At 38.4% G+C, this 24,776-nt stretch overlaps 1 protein-coding gene across 2 annotated transcripts in view; it reads left to right on the top strand.

Moving 5' to 3' along the window:
* CHAT (choline O-acetyltransferase) overlaps positions 1-24,776 on the top strand; it is a 683,939-nt gene that overhangs the window by 99,152 nt on the left and 560,011 nt on the right. The window lies entirely within an intron of this gene.

The following is a 24,776-nucleotide window of genomic DNA, read 5'->3' as shown; positions in this document are numbered from 1 at the left end:
GACTGCCATACTAGCCTCATAGAGAAATTGCAATTATTTTTTTGTAATATGTTTCACTTCATGACTATAAAAACCCAATAGAAATGAATGTGTTGAATTAATGCTCTGATGTCTTTTTTATATTAATGTTGAGTCTTGTTCTATACTTTGTCTTTTTTTGCATTAATATCTTTTTACATTAATGTTTATTACTGTTCTGTACTGATTATACTGCGGTGGTGGTGCTGCAGTAGCATTGTCGCCTCACAGTAATACGTTGTCCTGTTCGATTCTCAGCTAGAGCGTCTTCTGTGTGGAGACATGCGTGAATGGGCGTACCTTCGTTGAAGGTTGTGCATCAGGGCCGGCAACTCGGCACGTAAAAATCTACTGCCGATCATTAGTCGACCGGAGTTCCGCTGTGGCGACCCCTAACCGGGAAAAAGCCGAAAGACACAACAACTGTTCTGTACTGATTATATAATGGTATACATATTATTGTAACTGTATTTGGAGCTTTCCTCCCCGGGCCTCCACTGAAAATGGGTCTCTGGCCCAGTGGACTTTCCCGGTTACCAAATGTCAATAAATAAATGAATTTAAACAGTACTAAACATAAGCATGAGTCTTTGGAAAAGAATGGAAGCATCACAGTTTACAGTATTCAAGGTAATGTACTTCAATGTTGTAAAGAGATTAAAAACTTAGGAGACACTGTAGGCAGCAACTGTAGCACAAGTTACAAACTAGGCTGCACATTTAGATTTTTCAAATCCATCAAAGATGAGATGTTAGCAGGTTTGTTACTAGTTCAGTGAGGTCAAAATTGGAATGTAGCTGTATTCTGCAGTTTGTAAACCTTAAAGTCATGACTGCAAAACAATAGAGAAATAGAAAGAATGAAGACTTTGAATTACTGACAGCAGTTAACATGTTTTGGTCTAGTTTTCTTAATACAGGTGGTTAAGTGATAAACTTACCAATATGAGAATTTTTTATTTGAAATTTATGGGTTCATTAGAGGTTATGTAAAGAACCTTTCAAAGTTCCATATTGGTTATAAATAATGATTCAACTTCTTGGCTTTGTGGGTGAGTGAGTGAGTGAGTGAGTGAGTGAGTGAGTGAGTGAGTGAGTGAGTGAGTGAGTGTGAGTGAGTGGAAAATGGAATGAACTATCATTGTATATAAGGAACAGCCATAGCACTAATTCCTTTAAGAAATTGGACCTACATTTTGGTGTCATTGCTTGAAGCTAGTGGTGAATTTTGACTAAATCAGTGATAGTAAAATATCTAAAGAACGATGGAGTTAGAAGCAAGTCATATATGTTAGAAGTGAATGTGTATACCAACATATACTTCACTTAATTGGTAAAGGAGCCAAAATTAATATCCTGCATAAAAAATATTGCCAGGAACCCAAGCAAGTCTGTAACAATATCATAGGTGGGCTATACTGAATGGAGGCAGTCAAATAAACAAGCTATGCTTCCCCAATTCTCTGATATGTAATTATTCTCATTTCAGGGTCTCACAACCTCTGAGATCAGTGCCACACTTATGCTCATCTCAAACCAGGTACTTCATTAATCTTCAAGGCTGATCAACCCTGGAGTGAGACTGACTAAGTAGCATGGTGCTGCCCGGGGGCTTCCCTCTCCAAGCATTTATACTTTTATACACAGACTGTATTCTCCACAGCTGCATTACATTTGGGGACTGCTGTGTGATATTTGACATATCTTGTATTGCAGGTTTAGGGAATGAGTTTTGTGATGACTGAATGACAACGCAGCACTCAGAAGGCCAGTGATACTATACTAAAACGGGAGAATGACAAATACCTATAGAAGGAAATACTAAACCATGAATAAGAAAAACTTGAGCGAATGATAAATTCACAGTCAGCCGAGCTGATCTTGGCAACTGCTCAAAGCAACAAAACCTGACACTGACTGTGGTGTCTGAAACTGTGTTGCATAGCTCTCAACACCCAAACATTAAACGTTATAGCACTGGCCTTTAAAATCCTAGCAGATGGCCAGGAAGAGGAACAATCTCTTATTTTTTTTACAACGTAAAGTCTTTATTTAGTTGATACTATATAGTCAGAGGAACCAAATCTTTATATAGGCTTACTTTATGTGTTTAATAAAATACAAATGCAGAATCTTATCCCAAAGGATACCCCATCTATGGAATAAACTTCCCATCCTTGGATTATTTTAATAGTAACAGAATGGTTAGTGAAGGTGGTCCGATACCAGTTAAAAATGACTCTTAAAATGGGGTGCCAAAGTTTGTTTCAGCCTTTATACTAATGACTATATTTTGCATGAGAAGAAAAGAGAGGATGTCCTGAAAAAATAATGGACTGCTTCACTACTTTTGGCAGGCTGCCTAAATAAGTAATAATCAGAAGTTACTGTATATGGTCATGGCTTGTCTCAGCTTTGATAGAAGGATGAGGTAATGGACAAATAAAGGAAAACACATTCATAGGGCTGGAGGGAAGATGTTCCTTATGAGGCACTGTCCAGAGGAATCTAAAGAACTTGGAGAAAAAAGACAGAGGGTCTTCTTTTCAAAAGGGAAGGAAGTAAGGGCTCTTTACTGAGAACAGGCAGCACAGTCTGAGTCAAAATTTTCGGGGACATACTATAGATTCTCAGTCAAAGTTCTTTTATGGTCTGCAAAGAAAGGCTGAGGTATTGGGGTTAAGGTGTGGAAAAGGGTAAAGATTAGTGAAGATTAAGGGCCAGCAGAACTTAGAAGAGGGCTGTTTTACTTCCCATTCTGTGTGTTGGTCTTTAATATAAGGCAATGAATAAGATATCTGATACTGGAAAAAAAGGGGGCTAATTACTGTTGTGTGTTAGGCAAAAGAGAATACAAGGGTTTTAGAACAAGAAAGGGTTACAAAAAGATGGCTGACTCTATTTAGGTGAAGTTTCTGAAAGAAAATAAATATGGATTGTTGAGATGGGAAAATATGAAGCTGGGAGTGATTGAAGTGCATGATTTCCAGGGAGATCTGGCTGCAGAAGGGAATTCAGTGGAGTCACAGGAAAGCAGCAACACTGGGATCCATGGGGAGGAATATTTACCAGCTCAGACCCGTAAAAAGAGAATCAGATTCATATCATTAGATGGCTTGAAAAAAAACTTATAAAGCTATCATACACAGAATGGTGGAGCCATAAGCAACTGAAGGAAAAAGTGGTCCAGTAATGCTTAATCCAGAAAGGGATTACAGAGAAGATTTGATAGGAATCATTGGTAAAATGAAGCAGTATCTGAAAAGGAAGGAAGGAGTTGAGCGGATCTATAGGGACATTATGCAGTCAGCAGACTACATTAAAATGAAGGCATTCATGATAAAGTAAACAAGGGCAGAAGGGATCAGCCTATTAGATGATAAATGAGACAGGAAGAGGACAGCATAAATACAACTGAAAAGACAGCATAATATCTGAGATCAGAAATTACAAGTAATACATTGCGGGTTTTGACATACCTTTGATTACTGGGAAAGTCCAACTGTGGTGAAGGTCGAGTGAGACAGGCTCCACATTATAAGCTTTTTGGTACTTTTCCGTTATCAGGCAACACTTGTACCGCACTAGCACGTGCACAGGAAGTTAGTACAACCACAGGCTTTGTGCTAGCAATCATTTATGAAGTCTGAAACTCAAATGCCAGTCATTACTTACTGACATTAATTCCCAATCTTTTGCCAGAAACCCAAACATAATATGGGGAACACAACCAAAATACGAGGGCAAAATCTGGACAATTACGTGATATGAGTACCGTCTATAGGAGAGGAGGACAATGTACATGATGTGGAATTAACAAGTCTGCATCTACAACATGGACACTTCAATTACAAATACATCCCTTTGTTATGTAGTTAAGTAAAGTAATTGTAACTGGCTAAAAAGGGAGATGGAGTGCAAAGGCATGGAGTGCATTTTGCACATTCCCTGTGGCTCCTAAAGAAGTGTTTCATTGATGCACCCAAACGTATGGTGGTAAAACTGGTATCTGTCCTATAAACATTCAAAGGTTGCAGCTAGAGTACAGCTACCTGGAATATACAAATATTAAGTGATGGCTACTGATACAAGTAATGTTTACATTTTAATATGAAACTTAAAAACCTTTTCTTTAACTAACATACAGAGTCATAGGCCCTAGCATTCAGAAAAGCTTAGCACATTGCAAACATTCCCTATTGAAATACTGGGACTCACAATTCCGAGTCTTGAAATGCTAAAAGAAAGACCAAAAATATATGAGATGAGTGAATTGTAAACATCTGTTTTCTCCTTTAAACTTGTTTTTCTGTTGGGCCCTTTTTCAACCCCTGATGTGGGAGCAAGCCGCCACCAACACCCCTCAAAATTGTATATACCACTACGAGATCTCCATACTTCAGAGAAAAGGGAATGCAAGGACTCAGCATTGCGGGTTTTGGAAATTCAAATGGCTATCCTTTCTGATTCACAGACTGCTGAACTGTTGAGACTTTCCCCCCCTTTTGGGGCCCTCAGAGTTAAGTGCAGTCTTACAGGTGAAGCCAAATGCTAATACAACAGTCCAGGGGGGAGTGCCTACTTTTAATTAGCTATACGCTCTTTCCCATAAATATTTACTGCTTTCAATTTACTTAGTGGAGTTTAATTTATTCTAGGAAGAAAAAGTGACTCCTGTCAAAAGATGGTAGCCATCCATTCACTCCTGTGAGAGTACTTGTGGTGCAGGGCAAGTTCATTCAAGATCTCAGAGGAGGAGGAGGTGTGTGTGTGTGTGTGTGTGTGTGTGTGTGTGTGTGTGTGTGTGTGTGTGAGTGTGTGTGTGTGTGTGTGTGTGCGTGTGTGTGCGTGTGTGTGTGTGTGTGTGTGTGTGTGTGTGTGTGCACGTGTGTGTGTGTGTGTGTGTGTGTGTGTGTGTGTGTGTGTGTGTGTGTGTGTGTGTGTGTGAGTGTATCTCTGTATAGGCATGAATGAGGCTCTGTGTGTGTGTGTGTGTGTGTGTGTGTGTGTGTGTGTGTGTGTGTGTGTGTGTGTGTGTGTGTGTGTGTGTGTGTGTGAGTGTGTGTGTGTGTGTGTGTGTGTGTGTGTGTGTGTGTGTGTGTGTGTATGTATGTGTGTGTATCTGTCTGCCTAGGTGGCATGAATACAAAGAGGTTAGGTAGGGAATTATGAATCTGAATGTGACACTTAAGGCTGCCACCTTTTAAGTGGACCAAATAGGGACATGGGGGTGTGTGGCCAATATGACACTGGCCACACCCTCTACCCATGATATCACCACAGGAGTGGTGAAGGAAATGCAGTTATGAGAATGACAGTTTGAAGTAATTACAGTATATTGAAATTTCTAACAACCCATTTAAATTATGCAGCTTTATCAGTAAGTGAAGCATTACTGCAGAAATACGTACATCCATTACTCATCTGTTAACAGTAAGTAAACTTTACAGAAAAAAACACTACTCATATTAAACAGACAAATATGTTTTTAAAAAGCAAAAATACTCTAAATTCTGTATATTACACTAATCATAACTATTCTGATTAAGAAAACTAAAAAATCTACATACTGCACACAAGCAAACTAAAGTTTTTTGAATCTATATAATTGAACAGAGTACATTTAATGTAAGTTAAATCAAAAAATCTAAATTCTACTTATTACACTATTCTATAACTATTCTAAACAAGAAAACCGAAACATCTGCATACTGCACCCTGCAAGCAAGCAAACAACCATCCAAACATCTATATAGAATGTCAAATATACTATGTTTACTGCTGAATATACCTGCATCCCCAAAAAATAAAATTATATGTACACATTTTCACTTTTGAAAGTACTTGTGGCATGTCATCTCTAAACAGCTAATATAAAATAAATTACAATGCACAGCAGACCCCTCCCACCCAATTTACCTCTGAACACAACATTAGTAATAAAAAAAATAAAACCTGTATCACAAAGAAGAAAGAAAAGGCCCAACAGCAGCACAGACATATTTGTACTGTTCTCAAAGCAGTATAGTTTAAACTTATTGAAGACAGCATTAAGAAAAAATAAAATACACACGTTTCCACCATAAAAGCAAGCTATCCTGAGACAGTGACATGTATTAGTAGAGAGCCATATGCACTGTGTTTACTTCTAAATATGTCCCCTAAAAAATAAAATTGTGGACACATTTTCACTTTTAAAAGTACTTTTTGCAAGACATCACTAAACAGCCACTATAAAATAAATTACAATGCACAGCAGACCTCACAGACCTTATTTACCTCTGAACACAGTATTAGTAAGAAAAAAAAAACCTATAGCACTAATTTACTCTTCACAGCAAATAAATAAATAAACTCAACAGCAGCACAGACATATCCATACTATACCCAGAGCAGTAGATTTTATCTTACTGAAGACATCATTAAAAAAATAAACACATTTCTACCTATAAAAGCAAGCTATCCTGAAAGAACCACATGTAGTTGTAAAATACCAAATATATTTACCTATGAACACAACCCCTCAAAAATACACACAATTTCACTTTTAGTTCTTGCAAATTCATCACTAAACAACCACTAAAAAATATGCAAAGCAGTACATCTTAATTTCTTGACGGCAGAATTAAAATATAAAATACACACATTTCCACACAAAAAGTGCAAACTGTAGCAAAACATTTCTATCTTTAAACCAAACTATCTGGAAATAGTCTCAATAATATCTACTAGCAAAATATCAAATGCAGTACATTTATCCATCAACATTGCCCCCACCAGAAATAAAAAAAAGTTCTCTAAATACATTTTCACGTGTAAAACCTGCTGCTTCCAAATCATCTCAAAACAGCCACAACCGCTATTGATTCAAATAATTATATATTTGCAAATCTCAAAACCACTACAGATTCAAATACTGTGCAGTGTACCCCATTTACCTCTAAATATTAAAAAATTAAAAATGGAAAGAAAATTCAATATCCCCACTTTTTAAAAAAATTAGATGCAGAAAATCCTACTTGCACTACAATCACGATCTTTGCTGGGCTGAATGGCTTCCCTTCTGGAGTAGCTAGCTGGTTGGCTGGAGTGGCTTCCCTGCTGGACTGGCTAGCTGGCTGGCTTGAGTGGTTTCCCCACTGGAGTGGCTAGCTGGAGTGGAAAAAAAAGGGCAAAACTCAGAGTCCTTTTGATCAGCAGCCATAGAAACACTAATAAAAAAACTGCTCTACATCTGTGGGCATTGTAGGGCTCTTTCTGCTCCAATCCCTACCACTTCATGAATTACAACCAGTTGCTGCATGAGATAAAACACTCGGACCTAACAGGGAATAGATTTGCCTGCAGGTCTGGGTTGGTGGTGGCACAAATGAATTACAGAGGAAAAGCCAGAAGTAATTGTGGCTTTTCCATGGCGATTCAGCTCGATTGGCAAAGTGGGATTTTTGAAGTCAAGTCCCACTGCTTTGTAAAGCAAGCAATGGGACCATTCAGTACAACCCACGAGTGTTCAATTGGTAATGGAAAGGGTGGCTACCTTAGAATGTGCAATTGAGTTAGTGTGTGTGCACCCAGATGTATGGGTGAGTGCAACCTTAGAATGTGCAAATGAGTTAGTGTGTGTGCACCCAGATGTATGGGTGAGTGCAGCCTTAGAATGTGCAAATGAGTTATTGTGTGTGCACCCAGATGTATGGGTGAGTGCAACCTTAGAATGTGTAAATGAGTTAGTGTGTGTGCACCCAGATGTATGGGTGAGTGCAACCTTAGAATGGGCAAATGAGTTAGTGTGTGTGCACCCAGATGTATGGGTGAGTGCAACCTTAGAACGTGCAAATGAGTTAGTGTGTGTGCACCCAGATGTATGGGTGAGTGCAACCTTAGAATGTGCAAATGAGTTAGTGTGTGTGCACCCAGATGTATGGGTGAGTGCAACCTTAGAATGTGCAAATGAGTTAGTGTGTGTGCACCCAGATGTATGGTTGAGAGCAACCTTAGAATGTGCAATTGAGTTAGTGTGTGTGCACCCAGATGTATGGGTCAGTGCAGCCTTAGAATGTGCAATTGAGTTAGTGTGTGTGCACCCAGATGTATGGGTGAGTGCAACCTTAGAATGTGCAAATGAGTTAGTGTGTGTGCACCCAGATGTCTGGGTGAGTGCAACCTTAGAATGTGCAAATGAGTTAGTGCGTGTGCACCCAGATGTTTGGGTGAGTGCAACCTTAGAATGTGAAAATGAGTTAGTGTGTGAGCACCCAGATGTATGGGTGAGTGCAACCTTAGAATGTGCAAATGAGTTAGTGTGTGTGCACCTAGATGTATGGGTGAGTGTTTCCATGAGGTTGAGTGAGTGTAGGGGGGCTTGATTGTGGATGAGCAGATGTGGGTGTGTGGGGGAATGTCTAAGAGAGAGAGAGAGTGTGTGTGTGTGTGTGTGTGTGTGTGTGTGTGTGTGTGTGTGCGTGCGTGTGTGTGTGTGTGTGTGTGTGTGTGTGTGTGTGTGTGTGTGTGTGTGTGTGTATGTGTGTGTGCATGCACGCGTGCATGGGCATTTGATTGAGAGTGTATGAGGGTACCTTTGCTAATGTCATACCCGGGCAGATAGAAAGAACACTAGCAAGATCTGGTCTGACAACACATTTTTCAATTCAACAACAAGATAATGTGCTAATAATGAAGTCTTCCTCATTATGGTTATACCTGCCTCTGAATCATATTTTATCAGCATTGTTCTAACTGACCATCCCACATTGGAAAATGCACATTAGTGGTGAGGCTTTTTTAATCCTAGGGTGGATGTTTAAAGTAATCCTGTAGAAATACCTTTAGAAATGTAGAATAAGATTTTTGCCCATATAGTGGAATCCATGGATGGGATATGGCATGATCATTTGACTCCTGATTTGCTGAGTAACCAATTAATTAAAATTTGCCTTTTAAAATGTTAAAAAAGAAGGCCTTGGGAGCCCTCTCAAAATAGCATGCCCCGTGGTCACACATCCTCACAACCTTGTGGCAAAATAACTGTACTTTGATGCATCAAGAATGCATTATTTTTAAATGCATTCAATTTCAGAAAGTTAAAACAGTTTTTAAAAATACAATGTACAAAAGATTGGACACTAAGGAGGGAGAAAAGGACCGGTACCGATTGGCTAGACAGAGAGACCGAGCTAGTAAAGATGTGCAGCAGGTAAGGGTGATAAAGGATAATGAGGGAAACGTACTCACAAGTGAGGAGAATGCATTGAGCAGATGGAAAGAGTACTTTGAGGGGCTGATGAATGAAGAGAATGAGAGACAGAGAAGGTTGGATGATGTGCGGATAGTGAATCATGAAGTGAAACAGATTAGCAAGGCGGAAGTAAGGATAGCTATGAAAAGGATGAAGAATGGAAAGGCTGTTGGCCCATATGACATACCTGTGGAAGCATGCAGGTGTTTGGGTGAAATGGCAGTGCAGTTTTTAACTAGATTGTTTAATGAAATCTTGTAAAGTGAGAGGATGCCTGAGGAATAGAGAAAAAGTGTTTTTGGTACCTATTTTTAAGAATAAGGGTGATGTGCAGAGCTGTAGTAACTACAGAGAGATTAAACTGATCAGTCACAGCATGAAGTTATGGGAAAGAGTAGTGGAAGCTAGGTTAAGAAGGGACGTGATGATTAGTGATCAGCAGTATGGTTTCATGCCAGGAAAGAGCACTACAGATGCAATGTTTGCTCTGAGAGTGTTGATGGAGAAGTACAGAGAAGGTCAAAAGGAGTTGCATTGTGTCTAGCATATGACAGAGTATCTAGAGAGGAGTTGTGGTATTGTATGAGGAAGTCGGGAGTGTCAGAGAAGTATGTAAGAGTGGTACAGGATATTACGAGGGTTGTGTGACAGTGGTGAGGTCTGCGGTGGGAGTGATGGATGCATTTAAGGTGGAGGTGGGATTACATCAAGGATCAGCTCTGAGCCCTTTCTTATTTGCAATGGTGATGGACAGGTTGACAGACGAGATCAGACAAGAGTCCCCGTGGACTATGATGTTTGCAGATGACATTGTGATCTGTAGTGAGAGTAGGGAACAGGTGGAGGAGACCCTGGAGAGGTGGAGATATACTCTAGAGAAAAGAGGAATGAAGGTCAGCAGGACTAAGACAGAATATATGTGTGTGAATGAGAGGGAGGATAGAGGAATGGTGAGAATGCACGGTGTAGAGGTGGCGAAGGTGGATGAGTTTAAGTACTTGGGATCAACAGTTCAGAGTAATGGTGAGTGTGGAAGAGAGGTGAAGAAGAGAGTACAGGCAGGATGGAGTGGGTGGAGAAGAGTGTCAGGAGTGATTTATGACAGACAAGTAGCAGTAAGAGTGAAAGGGAAGGTCTACAAGAGGGTAGTGAGACTAGCTATGTTATATGGGTTAGAGACAGTGGCATTGACAAAAAGGCAGGAGTCAGAGCTTGACGTGGCAGAGTTGAAAATGTTAAGATTTTCACTGAGTGTGACGAGGATGGACAGGATTAGGAATAAGTATATTAGAGGGTCAGCCCAGGTTGGACGGTTCGGAGACAAAGCCAGAGAGGCAAGATTACATTGGTTTGGACATGTGCTGAGGAGGGATGCAAAGTATATTGGGAAAAAGATGCGAAGGATGAAGCTGCTAGGTAAGAGGAAAAGAGGGAGGCCTAAGATAAGGTTTATGGATGTGGTGAGAGAGGACATGCAGGTGGTTGGTGTGAGAGAGCAAGATGCAGAGGGCAGGAAGAAATGGAAACAGTTGATCTGCTGTGGCGCCCCTAATGGGAGCAGCTGAAAGAAGAAGAAGAATGTACATATAAAATACAAAACTAAACTGCTTTAAAAACACTCATATTATGGCTTCTTCACCCCCACAAAACCAAAGCACAAAACTATCACCACACCCATTCATAGTTTAAAATACTCAAATATACTGGCAAACAGTGCAATAAAAAATCAGCACTAAAATAAAAAGGATGTATAATCTCCACTGAAAGTAACAAAATGATACATGGAACAAATTTAAAATACAACAGAAATACAGAAATTCAAGTTTTAACACTTAAAAAAGTACTGAAAAATGTGCAAAAATCCCAGAGGAATAGTAAAAAAAAAAAACCACTAGAAAATTCCAAACCAAGTAGGAAAGTCCTGCCTACCCATAATGCTATCACATTATAGAAACCTGTAAACAAAACTTGAACAATGCTACATTTCTCAAATTTAACAAAATAAAATGGCACTGAAACATCTAACCTGTATATCCATCCCTTTCCACACTAAACACACTTGATATCCTTGCTACCAAATCTGTACACGTTACAGCACAATTAAATAAAAAGGGAGTGTCCTACAAAGATAGGTGATACACCTTGAGCAAAATGAAGACTTCTTAGCATCACGTACAGCTAAGTTCAACAACCATCAGCTTGCTTGAAGATAAATACCCTCTTGATCAAATCTACTACAAGAATTATGTCTTTTCCTAAGCAAAATATGTTCACAAACCTTAAAACACATTGCTTCAAGACCAAACAGTAAACATCCCCTGGAATAAACCCTTAATTCCTAAACCCATTACTCCTATAAAAAAGAAATCAATAAAACAGACCTAGTCAAAAGAAAATAAAAATAGTATCGAACTACCCCATCCCTCTCAGGAGCCTACGAAGCCCAAATGTAAAGGTCTCCCTAAAAAGCAGATACATCCTATACAGTGTACTCCAATCTGCAGTAAATCAAAGTCCTTGTGTACAAAATCTACTGAGTGTTAACGTTAGTACTAATCTGCAAAGGAAACAAGACCCACTGAAGTCAGTGGGAAACCGTAACCCCAAAACATATATATATATATACATACACACACACACACACATATATATATATATATATATATATATATATATATATATATATATATACACACACACACACACACACACACACACACATATGCATATAGATATATATATATATATATATGTATATATATATATATATATATATATATATATATATATATACACACACACACACACACACACACACACACACACACATATGCATATAGATATATATATATATATATATATATATCTATATATATATATATATATATATATATACATACACACACACACACACACACACACACACATATGCATATAGATATATATATATATATATATAAATATAGATATATATATATATACACACACACACACACACACACACACACACACACACACACACACACACACACACGCACACACACACATATGCATATATATATATATATATATATATATATATATATATATATATATATATATATATGTATAGTATTTCCCCTTCCTTTTATGACCCAGTCAATGGCTGGAAAGGGCTCTTAATGACTAGTTCATTTACCTGGTTAATTAACCTTGTTCTGGTTAACAAATAAATACATTAACAGCTACATACAAGAGAGAGAAAATGAAAAAAAATGGAACATTTGGGCATCTCTTATTAGATCTATAATATATCCTATATTGCAGGAGTAAGAAATAGGTTTCTTGGCTCATTTGTTCTCTAATCATATAAGATCTGGCCTCCACATATTATTTCAAAATACTGAAAAATCACTTGACTGAAACCCATAATACTGAAATTTTACAATGCTAAATTTCAACATAATGAATTGTAAAGTGGACAATATAAAACCAGAATAGGTGGGGGGCGTAGCCCCCCACCCACACACCTAACTATATATACTAACTATACTAAAGGTATATGCCTTTTCTGATTTTATAGCTTCCATTTTACAATTCAGTATGTTGAAATTTAGCATTGTAAGATTTCAGTATTATGGGTTTCAGTCACGTGATTTTTCAGTATTTTGAAATTTCAATCTTATGGTCTCAGTCAAACGGGATTCAGTCAAATGAAATTTCTATCATCTGATAGGGATCCATCTATATATATATATATATATATATATATATATATATATATGTGTGTGTGTGTGTGTGTGTGTGTGTGTGTGAGTAAGTATATGTGTGTGTGTCTGTATATATGTATGTATAGGTTTACATGGATTTGGTCATAAGGCGAATTGTCGAACAGGCTGTTCTTCAAAATTATATGTCGAAGATTTAGATGTCGGAATGTGGTATAAAATTTGGAATTCGACATTTTTGACTGCTCTACCACCTAAACAAGTGCTACCAAGGGTCAAAATGGGGGGTATGTTTGGTGTTTCGACATGATTGCATTCGCAATTATGCCGAACTGGAGTTCTGCAGTCGAACATGTTGTGTTCGACAATTGGCCGTACGAGCAAATCAATGCATACCGTATGTATATGTATATGTGTCTATACATGTACATATATATGCATATGTGTCTGTATATGTATATATTTTATATCAGGCAGAATCAGAGCTAGCTATCCAGTGCCCAGTGCAGTACAACAATCTAGCACCCCTCCCCAACTTTAAGTTGAGGACCAAAAAAGGATCTAAATACCACACATAAAACAAAAGCTCTTTAGCCATAATGGCAATTGCAGTATTGGACTGATTTCTGATTGTAGGCACTACACTACTACCTGTTTGGTATCAGCCAATTATGCCCATTCACTCTGCCAGAGTGAAGCCTCTGATATACATGCATATATCTACACACACACACACACACACACACACACACACACACACACACACACACACACACACACACACACACACACACACATGCACACACACAAACACACACACACGCACACACGCACACATACATACAGATGTCTGAGACTCTTGAAGAAGCAGTAGTTTCACAGAGTACTTTAAGTATTATGCATGACAAACAGGAAAATTCTGCTTCCATGTTTCTTATTAATGAGAGTAATAAACTCCCTTAATAAGCCTTAATTTATAACAACATTCATTCTACTGCTGCCATCTAGTATATAAAATAAAAAAATATGAATGCACCTGGCAAGACTGCTTCATGCAGCAGTAGCTTTGGTACAGTGAAATATAAATAGAATGTCAAAAATCCTAAACAGATTGCTTCTTTGGTATTGGGTAATACAAATATTCTGACAAAAGTCTTAAACAGGTTGTTTCTGAAAAATTTAATTTTTACAGCCCTTTGTGTAAAGTATATAATGCAGGGGAAGAAACATGTTAATTTAAAAGCCAATCTAATCCAGTAACGTACTACTGAATCTCTTAACCTTTACTGCTAAAAATATGTCTCATTTTACTAATCTCACGTTCTTTAAATAGGAGAGACAGTTAGAGAAAATAACTAATCCAGTCCTCACAGCTACATACAGTTGTAGCTATGCTTTGTAAGGATCCAGGTGAGTGAAGCAGGAAGAATTAAAAAAAAAAGTGCTGGGTTTATGAGTCCACATTTGCATAATTTCAGGTGAAAGGTAGCAGTAGATTTATATCAACATATTTATCTTCATTTTTTTGTTTTCCCTAAAAATGGAAAAAAAATACCAGATAAAATGTCCATTATTTATATAATAGGTAACTATCAGAAAGGATATATGAAATCATATTTTAGAATACAAGTACAAAATTATTCATAATTATTAATTTCTTGCAAGCACTATACTAATTTTCTTCACATTTTTGTTCAGAAAAGGATGTGTAGATTTACCAAAGTCAATGTTTGGGCCAGAGTTCTGTTATTCTTTAGAACACTCATATGTGACTTTTAGTGTTCCTATCTTCTCACAGGAGCAACTAATGATTAATTATGGAGAAAATAATCAGCTTTTTGGTGATTCAGGAAGAAGCAATTACTTCATCTGATGCAGATTTACCCAATGACGTGGCATTGGTTAGAAGGCACTAGCCACCCAAAACCAGTTGAAATATTAAAAGAAAGTACGTGCAATATAGATCGGTAGTACCACTAAGCTCACAATCTAAAATGACACTGAAGTAAATATCTGATATCCACATGCAATGTGGCAGCCCAGAAGTATGTCAGCAGTATAGGAGACTAGGAAGAGGCTTACTTGTACCTGTTCAATGCACAATTGTTCATTCTACAGTAACTTGGGGGAATAGTTGCTTGCATAGTTGCTTGTTGAAGTCTGTGATATGATTTGTTGCCCAAGTTCACAACCTCCTGCAAAAAGCTTGTCTTGCAAGTTATTGATCATTCACTCTCTCTACAGCAACTTTGTATTCAGAATAACAACATTAAAAAATTCTCTCCTCTGCAAAAAATGCTTTTTGTAATTTTTACAAAACCTGGCTTGCAAGCTGTACATTCTCAGGTATCTGAGATCACATATCAGGTGTTTGTGCACATCACCTATCAGTTTCAAAACCTGCTGCTGGAGAACTGTGATTTGAACCCTTTAGTTTTAAGGCATAGTAGATCCTCATGAAGATCAACTCTCAACTGGGAAGTCACTGCAAGTGGTTGTGGTGGCGCTGGAAATTAATGGGAGGTTTTTGTAGGTGGAATAATTCAAGCAAGAAAGTGCCAGTGTCATGTGTAGGTCTGAGGTTTTAAAACATGCTGAATACCAAGGGGAATGACCATCATCATCAACAACTTCCTTTTCCCCATTTTCTACCTAGGGTCTGGGTGTCATGACAACTGTCACTGTTTCTCTTGAGTCAATGCCACTCTAATACTGTTTAGGTCTTCTCGCAGGCAATCCAGTCATCTCTTGGCTGGATCCCTTGTTTCCCATCTTTTTCCTGTCTGTGCCAAACTGTCTTCCTCATCTTATCTTCTGAGCTTCTTCACATGTGCCCAAACCACTGTAATCTGTTCTATTTGACCTTTTGTGCCATTGGAGCTACTTGGGTTTCTGCTCTGATGTTCTCATGTCTTCATCTTTCTCACAATGTGCATCCTACCACATATCTCAGGCACTTCATCTCCATCACCTCTAGATTCCTTAACTGCTCTGCCTTTACTGCCCAGATTTCTGTGCCATACAGTGCTACTGATCACACCACTGTTTTGTACACCTTACTTTTCAGCTTCTTTGGCATTCTTCTGTCATACACTAGGCCAGGCACTCAGTGCCAGTTGGCGGAAGCCTCTCTGATTCTAGTTTTGACCTCCTCATTCAGACTTCCCTTCTCCTCAACCATCCCTCCCACTGTTCTGCTATCTTCCCTTCTATCTCAGTTCTTAGCTTCTTCTGATTTCACCCATTTGGTGTCATTACAACTATCTTATCTGTACTTAATTTTATCCCATGCACCTTCACTTTTGCATTCCATTCCCCTATCCTTTGCTGAAGTGCTTGCTCAGAGTCTGCCTGCAATGCCACATCGTCTGCATACAGCAACATTGTTGATCTCTCTCCTCTGAACTATTTGCTAATGTAGTCCATCACCAGTATGAACAGCAGTGGGCTCAAAGCTGAACCTTAATGCACACCCACTCCCACTGGGAACCTCTCTGTCAGACTAAACACTGTTCATACCTTTGAGTCATTCTGTCCTTGTACATAGCCTGCACTAATTCTACCAATCTTTCTAAGACTTCCAGACACTGCAGGACTGCTCAGATCAGCTGTCTTGGGATCTTGTCATATGCTTTTTCCAAGTCTAGGAATGCCCAATTGGACTCTTTCTTCATCTCTAGCTTCTTCTCAACCATCTGTCTCACTGCAAGTATTGGGTTGGCTGTGCTGCATCCTGATCTGAATCCATACTGTCCATTTCCCATCTTACCTTCTACTACTTTGATAAATGAATATGCAATCAGTCTCTCTACAACTTTCATACAGTGTAAACAACACAAAACGAGGAACCTTGTTTACAGACAGAAACGCCACCGAGATAGATTTATCTTTGAGTTTTGTTACTATTTTCAGTACGAACTCAGAAGCAATTTTGGACATCATCCGTAAGAATTGGAGGTTGATATCTTCAAATCCGTTATTAGCAGGAAAATTGGGAAGGGAACCCAGATTTACTTTTAAACGATCTAAAAATTTGAAAGAACTACTACAAAGGGATGCTCAACAACACAGTTTTTACAAAAGGAAAGGAATGTCCAGATGTGGATTTTGTAACTACTGTATAAACGTCCGAACAGGAGAGACATTCCATGTCAGGGAAAGGAAATTTGCCATCAGACATGCACTTAATTGTGAGAGCAAATCCGTCATATACATCGCCATGTGCAATTGCTGTCCTGGGTTTTACATCGGGAAAACCGACAGGTGACTGCGAGATAGGATGTACGAGCACTTGTATGCAATCAGAACATGCAAGGATGACAATGCATTGGCCAAACACACTGCTTTGTTCCCAGGACACAGCTTTAGTTTCATGGCTATAGACCATGTACCCTTAAAAATTAGGGGGGGCCCTATACCTTTAATTTTAGAAAACTGTGAGCTGGACTGGCAATTGCGCCTGGATGCGTTCTGTTTTCCTGGCCTTAACACTAATTGTAATATTGCCCCAGTTCTTAAATTAAAAAGTTATTTTAGGTAAAATTTCACAGGTAATACACAGGCACCTATGACATTAGATCCGACTAGGGTATTAGCCAGCATCTCTTTGATCTAACTTGTTAATGCCTTGGTAGGTTTGTTTGTTTGTTTTTCAGCTCTTTGAACTGACACACTGTGTCTAATTAGCTGACCTGTCTTTAGACCATCTAGGGCCGGATTTACCTAACATTCAGGTCGTTTTACTAGTCCTAGGTGCTCCAGTAGGACGAAACTATTGGCAGTCACGTGTAGACATTTTTGGTTGCAAGTGTAGCTGCAGGGCACTGACATTTTTCATCTAGTCCTGCACGGCTATATTTCAAATAAAATAACAAGAAGACTGAATCAAGCTTTGATTGAACAAATATGGGTTGTTCACATACTGTGTATTTTATATTGTACACTGCTTTCAGTGTTTCTTATGAGTATCGGGACTTATTCCCGATAGACCCATTTATACACTACACATGGAGTTTGTAGTAATTAGTAATGACATCTGGTTACTGTCATCCGAATTTTGGTTAAGTCGTTGTGATTTAAGTTATACAAGTGAACTTAATCTTTTGTGTTGTTCGCGTTTTTATATAAAAAATGTTTTTAATGATTTTTACGATTAGGTACTTGGCATGTGTTTTTAAATATAATGTGTCAGTAACAGGAAACAGGAATACGTTACTTCCTGATTCAGTATTTTAAATTGGAGTGTTTTCTTGTTCAATTTGTCTCTCTGAAGAAGCTGCAGTGATCTGCGGCGAAAACGCTCTTTTGTTGGTTCAAAATAAAAGCGTTAAGAAGCTTTCCGACTCGGTGGCGTTTCTGTCTGTAAACAAGGTTCCTCGTTTTGTGTTGTTTGGCTGATTGGTTTTAAAGCAGTTTCCGTGACTTTCATACAGTGTGACAGGAGTTCAATATCTCTTTATTACCCACAGTAGTGAATGTCGCCTTTATTTTACCCACAGTTGTGAATGTTGCCTTTATTTTTGAACACTGGCACTAGTATGCCTATTCTCCAATCATCTGGGATACACCCTTCTCTCCATACTGCTATGGGTACCCTCAAGAGCCATTTCTCCCTTATTTCACCCAATATCTTGATGATACCTTCTGTGACCTCATCTGAGGCTGTGGCTTTCCCCGACTTCATTTTCCTTAGTGCTGTTCTTACTTCTTCTGTTGTGAGCTGCTGCTCTTCTTTCTCTGTAGGCTGTGTCTGGGGCAGTACAGCTTCTGTGGGGTTTTTCTCACTCAGAAACTGCTAGATGTACTCCTGCCATCTGCATTTAATGTCCTGTGAACTGATAAGCTGGTAAGCAGGCATCCCTTATGAAGGGTGTCTGACTAACTTCTTTATCATTCTGTCATTGCCTTTTACTGAGTCACTTTCCAGAAGTTGGTAGATTGCCTCTGATGCCTTTGTCTTTGCTACTGCAACTCATCTCTTAGCCTCCTGGTTAGCCAACCAGTACTCTTCCTTAGCCTGGTCATTGTTTCTAGCTCCCACTTTTTCCTGCACACCAGTCTATACAGATGTTAAAAATTACAATTTGTCCTTCCCCTCCAATGAATCCGACTCCTGAACTAGCCCTGTACAACCTTTGGACACATTCCTGAGAATCAGGCTTTGATGAGAATCATGAAGATACCTGTGGATGATGTTTTAGGTCATCTTGAACTACCATTTCACTGGGTAACTAGTACACTGAAGTCCTGGCCATCTACAGACTGCAATGGCTTTTGTGCACAGTTGCTGCTGTCAGTGCATTCTAATGCAATGTTGTCATCCTACAAATCATTCTGTAGTAGTACTTCCAATGCATGCATCATCTCACCTAGTTATGCATGACCTGATGACACCCTCTGTGCATCCTTCCAGTGATCTGCTTTAGTTGTGTTGTTGCAATGGTGGCCTTCCACTAGTGTAATGTTAAGGCTATCCTGACTCCAGACTTTGTATACACCTACCATTTGGAGGACTGGCTCCCACCCACATTCAAATTTGGCAGCCTCAAACAAAGGTAGGTTAAGCATGCACATGTCAGCTCTTTCTTTTTTTTCATCATGAGTACAATGGTAACAGTGCAGATACTGCTTCAATGATGCTGGGATTTGTGACCAAATATCATACCTCATAGCCATGATATATTTGTGTTATCATCCTTAGATGGTCCTTAAATGGCCGTGTTTCCTGGAGCTGCACACATTTAAAGGCCGTCTTCACTTTGTTAAAATATCCAGCATATTTTTTGTCTAGCAATTAGTACAGAGGATTAAGGCAATGAGATGGTAACAGGTAACTCCTGTAGTCCAAGGTTTGATTCCTCCAGCTTCCATTTACCTACTCTGTGGCTCTGAGCAAGTCATTTAACCAGAAAGTGGTCTGGAACAACTGGGAAATTGAACTAGGTCCCTTCTATCTAAGGTAGCATTTGCCATTGTTGAGATTCACTCCAAACTATACACATTTTGTTATTTTGAATGCTTCATTTCACTGCTAACCCAAAGCAGAATATGTGCCTGCCCAGGTATGATGCAGACATGCCTTATTTTGTCCAGTTTTAACTAATAAACCCATGAACTACCTTCCTCCCTAATACCTTTTTTCTGACATATCTTATCTGGCTTGTGTTTTCATTATATGCTGAATGCTGGATCTTACATTAATTCTAATTAATCCCAGCATGATCCACTAGTGATTTTGCTGATCACGTAGTCTTAAACCATGCCTAGTGTTTGATATTTTATCTTTTTTTAATATTTAGTTAATTGCACTGTGTCATAAAGCAGTCTCAAAGCCAGTATTCTGATTATTTCATTATTTAAACACTTTATTAATATTTGCCCTTAACTAATATGAATGGTTGTTCATGGCATTAGTTAAGAGTTACTTCCTTGTATGTCATTTTAAAGGTTATATCTTAAATAGTGACAGGGCGGCCATTGTGGTGCAGTTGTTAGCATTGCCACCTCACAGCAAGAGGTTCTCTGGTTTGATCCTTGGCTGGGGTGCCTTCTGTGCGGAGTCTGCATGTCCTCCCTGTGGTCATGTGGGTTTCCTCCAGGTGCTCCAGTTTCCTCCCACATCCCAAAGACATGCTGTAGGTGGATTGGACACTCTAAATTGGCCCTAGGTGTGAGTGTATGCATGTGTGTGCCTTATGTGGAAGGTTGGGCGCCAGGTAGGCAACTCGACACTGTAAAAAATTCCACTGCCAATCATGAGCAGACAGGTGATCCGCTGTGGCGAACCCTAACCGGGAAAAAGCAGAAAGAAGAAGAAGAAGAGGAAGATATCTTAAATAGTGACAAAGACTTGAGGTGACCAAAGTTGCATTTGCTGACCTGTAAATATGCTGTGCTGTTCAGCTTTACATGGGATGTACTTAACTTGGTTGCATACTGATTCTAATGTAACTTGTTCTTCGTTGTGAAGATGGTGATGCTTATGCCTTGTTCGACGTCAGGACTATACCTGCAGAGGCTTTAAGCATTCTTATTAAAACTCATTCACAGGTGGCTTCTAGAAAGATACTTTCAAGAGCTAACCCCCCCACCTTACCATTTAGAAAACAAAATCTCAATGTTCCTAAGAGCAGTGTATTATACCTGTTAGATATACACAAAACAATATTTAGGTGAACAGTACAAGTTGTAGTGGATTGTGCAAGCATGTTAGATACAGTTGGAATGGAGTCATGAATTAATTATAGCACACTCTACAAGGCAGCCTCCAACATTTCACAGATATACATATACATATTTTAAGTTCCGTTGCTCTTCATCTATTCCTGAAACTTAGCACTAGCCTCACAGACTCTGTGTAGTGTATTTCACATAATGAGCAAACAAAGTACAACTTATAAATCCTAGCCTTACACACATGAGATGTATTGAGATGATCTCTTCACTTTGCAGGTTGATATGCCATAATGGTACTCATCTCTAAAAACTCAGCTTTAGTATTAGAGAGTCATTTATAATGAACTCAGACTATTTTTCAGTCTCCATCTCTTTGTATTACACAAGACAGCACAGCAACTGTTTTGTGAAATAAGTAATTAGAGCACCTCTCCCTGGTGCCCACTCTCCCTTTAGTAGAAGCCATTTCCTTGCACATTACTAGAAATTTGGTCCACAGGCATTCAGCTACAGCTGCCATAGCCGATGTTTCACATCAGCCTGAGTATAGTTCCAGTGCATAGCTAGATCTGAGATCTTGGTTTAGAGGCAAAGAGAACCCCTTCTATATATAAGTATTAGTATCACAACACTTTGAAGAAATAATCTCTTGGGACAAATCATTTTACTAAGACATTTTATTTTCAGCCATTTTATGTGGTTATGTATTGCGTGGTGGGGCAGCTGTTGTATAAGCAGGCTTATAAAATAGACAAGGAAAATAGCCAATGAAATTACTAGCTACCAGTGTAACAAATATCTTCCACACATGGGAAAAAAACAAACTAGTGCAAGCCACCTGGGCATTATATTCATTTAGAGAATGTACTCCCTCACAAGACTTAAAACTCCATCTAACTACCATTTAACATGGAAAACTGTCAAACACAGAAATTCTCAAAAACAGTAAATCAATAAAGACAACACTACTCATGAGGGCTGCACACCTTTAACTCAAATATCTTACTGTCTGCATAAAAATATTAGTAAAAATAGAACAAAACAGGAATTAGGATTATGATGCAAATTATACTCAAGTTAAAGCAACAAAAGCTGTAAAAACTCAAATTTAAGAACAAAATCTGATCAGAAATGGTAAAACATATCCAATAAGATAAAAAAGTCTTCTGAAAAAAGTAAAAACATCAATTCCACAAACACAAAATGAAGCACTGAAGAGAGGAGACAATAGTGCATGATGAAGTAAAATAATCACTGTAGCAAATAAAAGCAGGCATTCTGCTGAGGAGTTAATTACATGCACAGACACACACGCGCACACACACACACACACACACACACACACACACACACACACACACACACACACACACACACACTTGCACAGAAAAAATATGCCAGGTACTCCTTGACGTAAAAGGTAAAGCTGAAGATTCTATACAAAAAAGTAAAACACTGCACCACTAGAAGCACACTAAAATTAAAACATACATACAAATTACTACAGAAACCCAATTAAATAAAGACAACAAGGATACTATCAGCTAAGCTAACTTAAAAAAATTATGGCAGTGGGTGAGTATTGCTGCTTAAATATGCTTTTCATTTCTTCAGAGTTTCTACCAAAATTATTTACCATTGTGTATATTAAAAAAAACGCATATTGTAGATCAATATGTATGTATGTATGTACCTTTAAGAAGCTATCTAAGGGCTTGCACAAATGTATAAATACTGAGCACATGTGAGTCTGACTGCCACTTTGTTGAGATGTAAGCATGGATGTATGTATGTATGTTTGCATGTAAGGTCTGTTAATCAGTTTTATATTTTATGATGCTACTATCCATCCTGATGTGTTTACATGTAATAAAGCATGTAAACAAACTACTCCACCTGCTTGTCATCTATGTTAGAGAGGGATGAGCGACATGGCATCAGAAGTGGGATATCTAAAAAGGCATAGAGTGAAAAGAAGCATGGCCAAAATGACTTGTTGCCAGAAAGAGTTCCAGTTTCGCCAATTTGAGTCCGAGAGGCACCCAGTTGGTATTGGAGGAATATAGAGGAGTGGATCATCCCTACTGCATGTATAATTTGCAAAACAGGTCAGAAATTAATTTCAGATGTTAAAACTTGCTCAAACTATTTATTATTTGCAAAATATGAAATGAGGCATACAGAACGCTCTAAACAATATTCGAGTAAACTGAAATGCCTGATATTGATAACAATATTTGAATTACTATAGAAAAGTCCGAATTGCATAAAATGACTAAAATAAGAAGGAACGACCACATTTTCACCAAACACATATATTTTGTATTGATTAAAGATATCCAAGTTATCAGAAGTGTATAAAGTTTTCACATGTTTGTGGAGTAGTACAGAAAAGCTATATCACAAAAATACAGCCATTTCAGAGCATATTTCACAAAGTACAGTATTTCAAAGAATTTATTGTGCATTTGAATGTTATTACAAGTGCTGGCTGTGAGCTTGTTCATACATAATTACAAGGGCCACATTTTCAGTGTATTTGTGCATGTTTTGGGCATGCCAGACAGATTTCGAAAACCCAGTGCACTTGTGTTTGACAATAATACTGCAGAGAACTGAAGAGTGTTTGGGAAAGAGTATGATATTTTCATACAGGCTGCATTTTCTGATAAAGATTACAATGCAAAGGCATTTATTATGCTTAATTTAGCTGGGTCAGAAGCCATAGAAAGGTAGCGTTCATTTGTATATGCACCTGCTATGTTTCAAGAGAGGGGGAAAACCATCATGTTGTTGTACCATCTGAGTCAAGGGAGGACCCTGAGTGCTTAAAATGTAAATTTAGATAAATGTGTAACCCTCAGACAAATGTTATAATGGAAAGGCATTTATTTTATACAAGGGATCAAAAGCTTGATGAAACTTTTGCAGCATATATAACTGATTTGAGAAACAAAGCTAAAATGTGCAGATTTGGTGATTTAAGGGATGAGTTGATAAAAGTCAGACGTGCGTGGTATTAAAGATAATGCTGTGAGAACGATTTTGTTTTGTGACAGTGATTTAACTTTGAATAAGGCCATTGACATTTACCAGATATATGAGCTCACAAAAAAGTACCCAGATATGCTTAGAAATGAGAGATGCATGCTTCCAGTAACTTCTAGAGCTCATGTTGATAGTATGAAACACATGACTAAAAGAAACAGGCCCAAGCATATGGCTGCAGTTGTATCCCCTGCAGCACCCACTGATAAATCCCAGAGCTTTCCAGCAAATTCCAGAAGTTGTACAGTCTCAGTGAAGCACAAGAGTGAGTCAGCAAACTCAAAGCATGGGCCCCCACCCACTTTCATTGCCAACTGTTGTAATTGTGGAGGAAATCATGAATCTAAAGGGGGAAAATGTTTAGCTTTTGGTCAGCACTGCCACAAATGCAATAAATGGAATCATTTCAAAATGTTTTATAAATCAAAAGGCCCACATTATTTTATTAAAAGGGAACATTTTAAGAAACAAGTTGATCAATTAGAAAGCTGCAATCTTACTCTTTATGTTGATGGTGTGTCAGTGCTTCATGAAACAGTTAATTCAGTAGATTTAAGGGCAAAGAATAAAGTATTTTGTACTGTTGGGATAGA

The sequence above is a fragment of the Protopterus annectens genome, chromosome 14.part0 (genome assembly GCF_019279795.1).
Source record: "Protopterus annectens isolate FY-2018-M chromosome 14.part0, PAN1.0, whole genome shotgun sequence".
In the NCBI taxonomy this organism is placed as follows: Eukaryota; Metazoa; Chordata; order Ceratodontiformes; family Protopteridae; genus Protopterus; species Protopterus annectens.
This window is presented reverse-complemented; position numbering and strand designations above follow the sequence as displayed.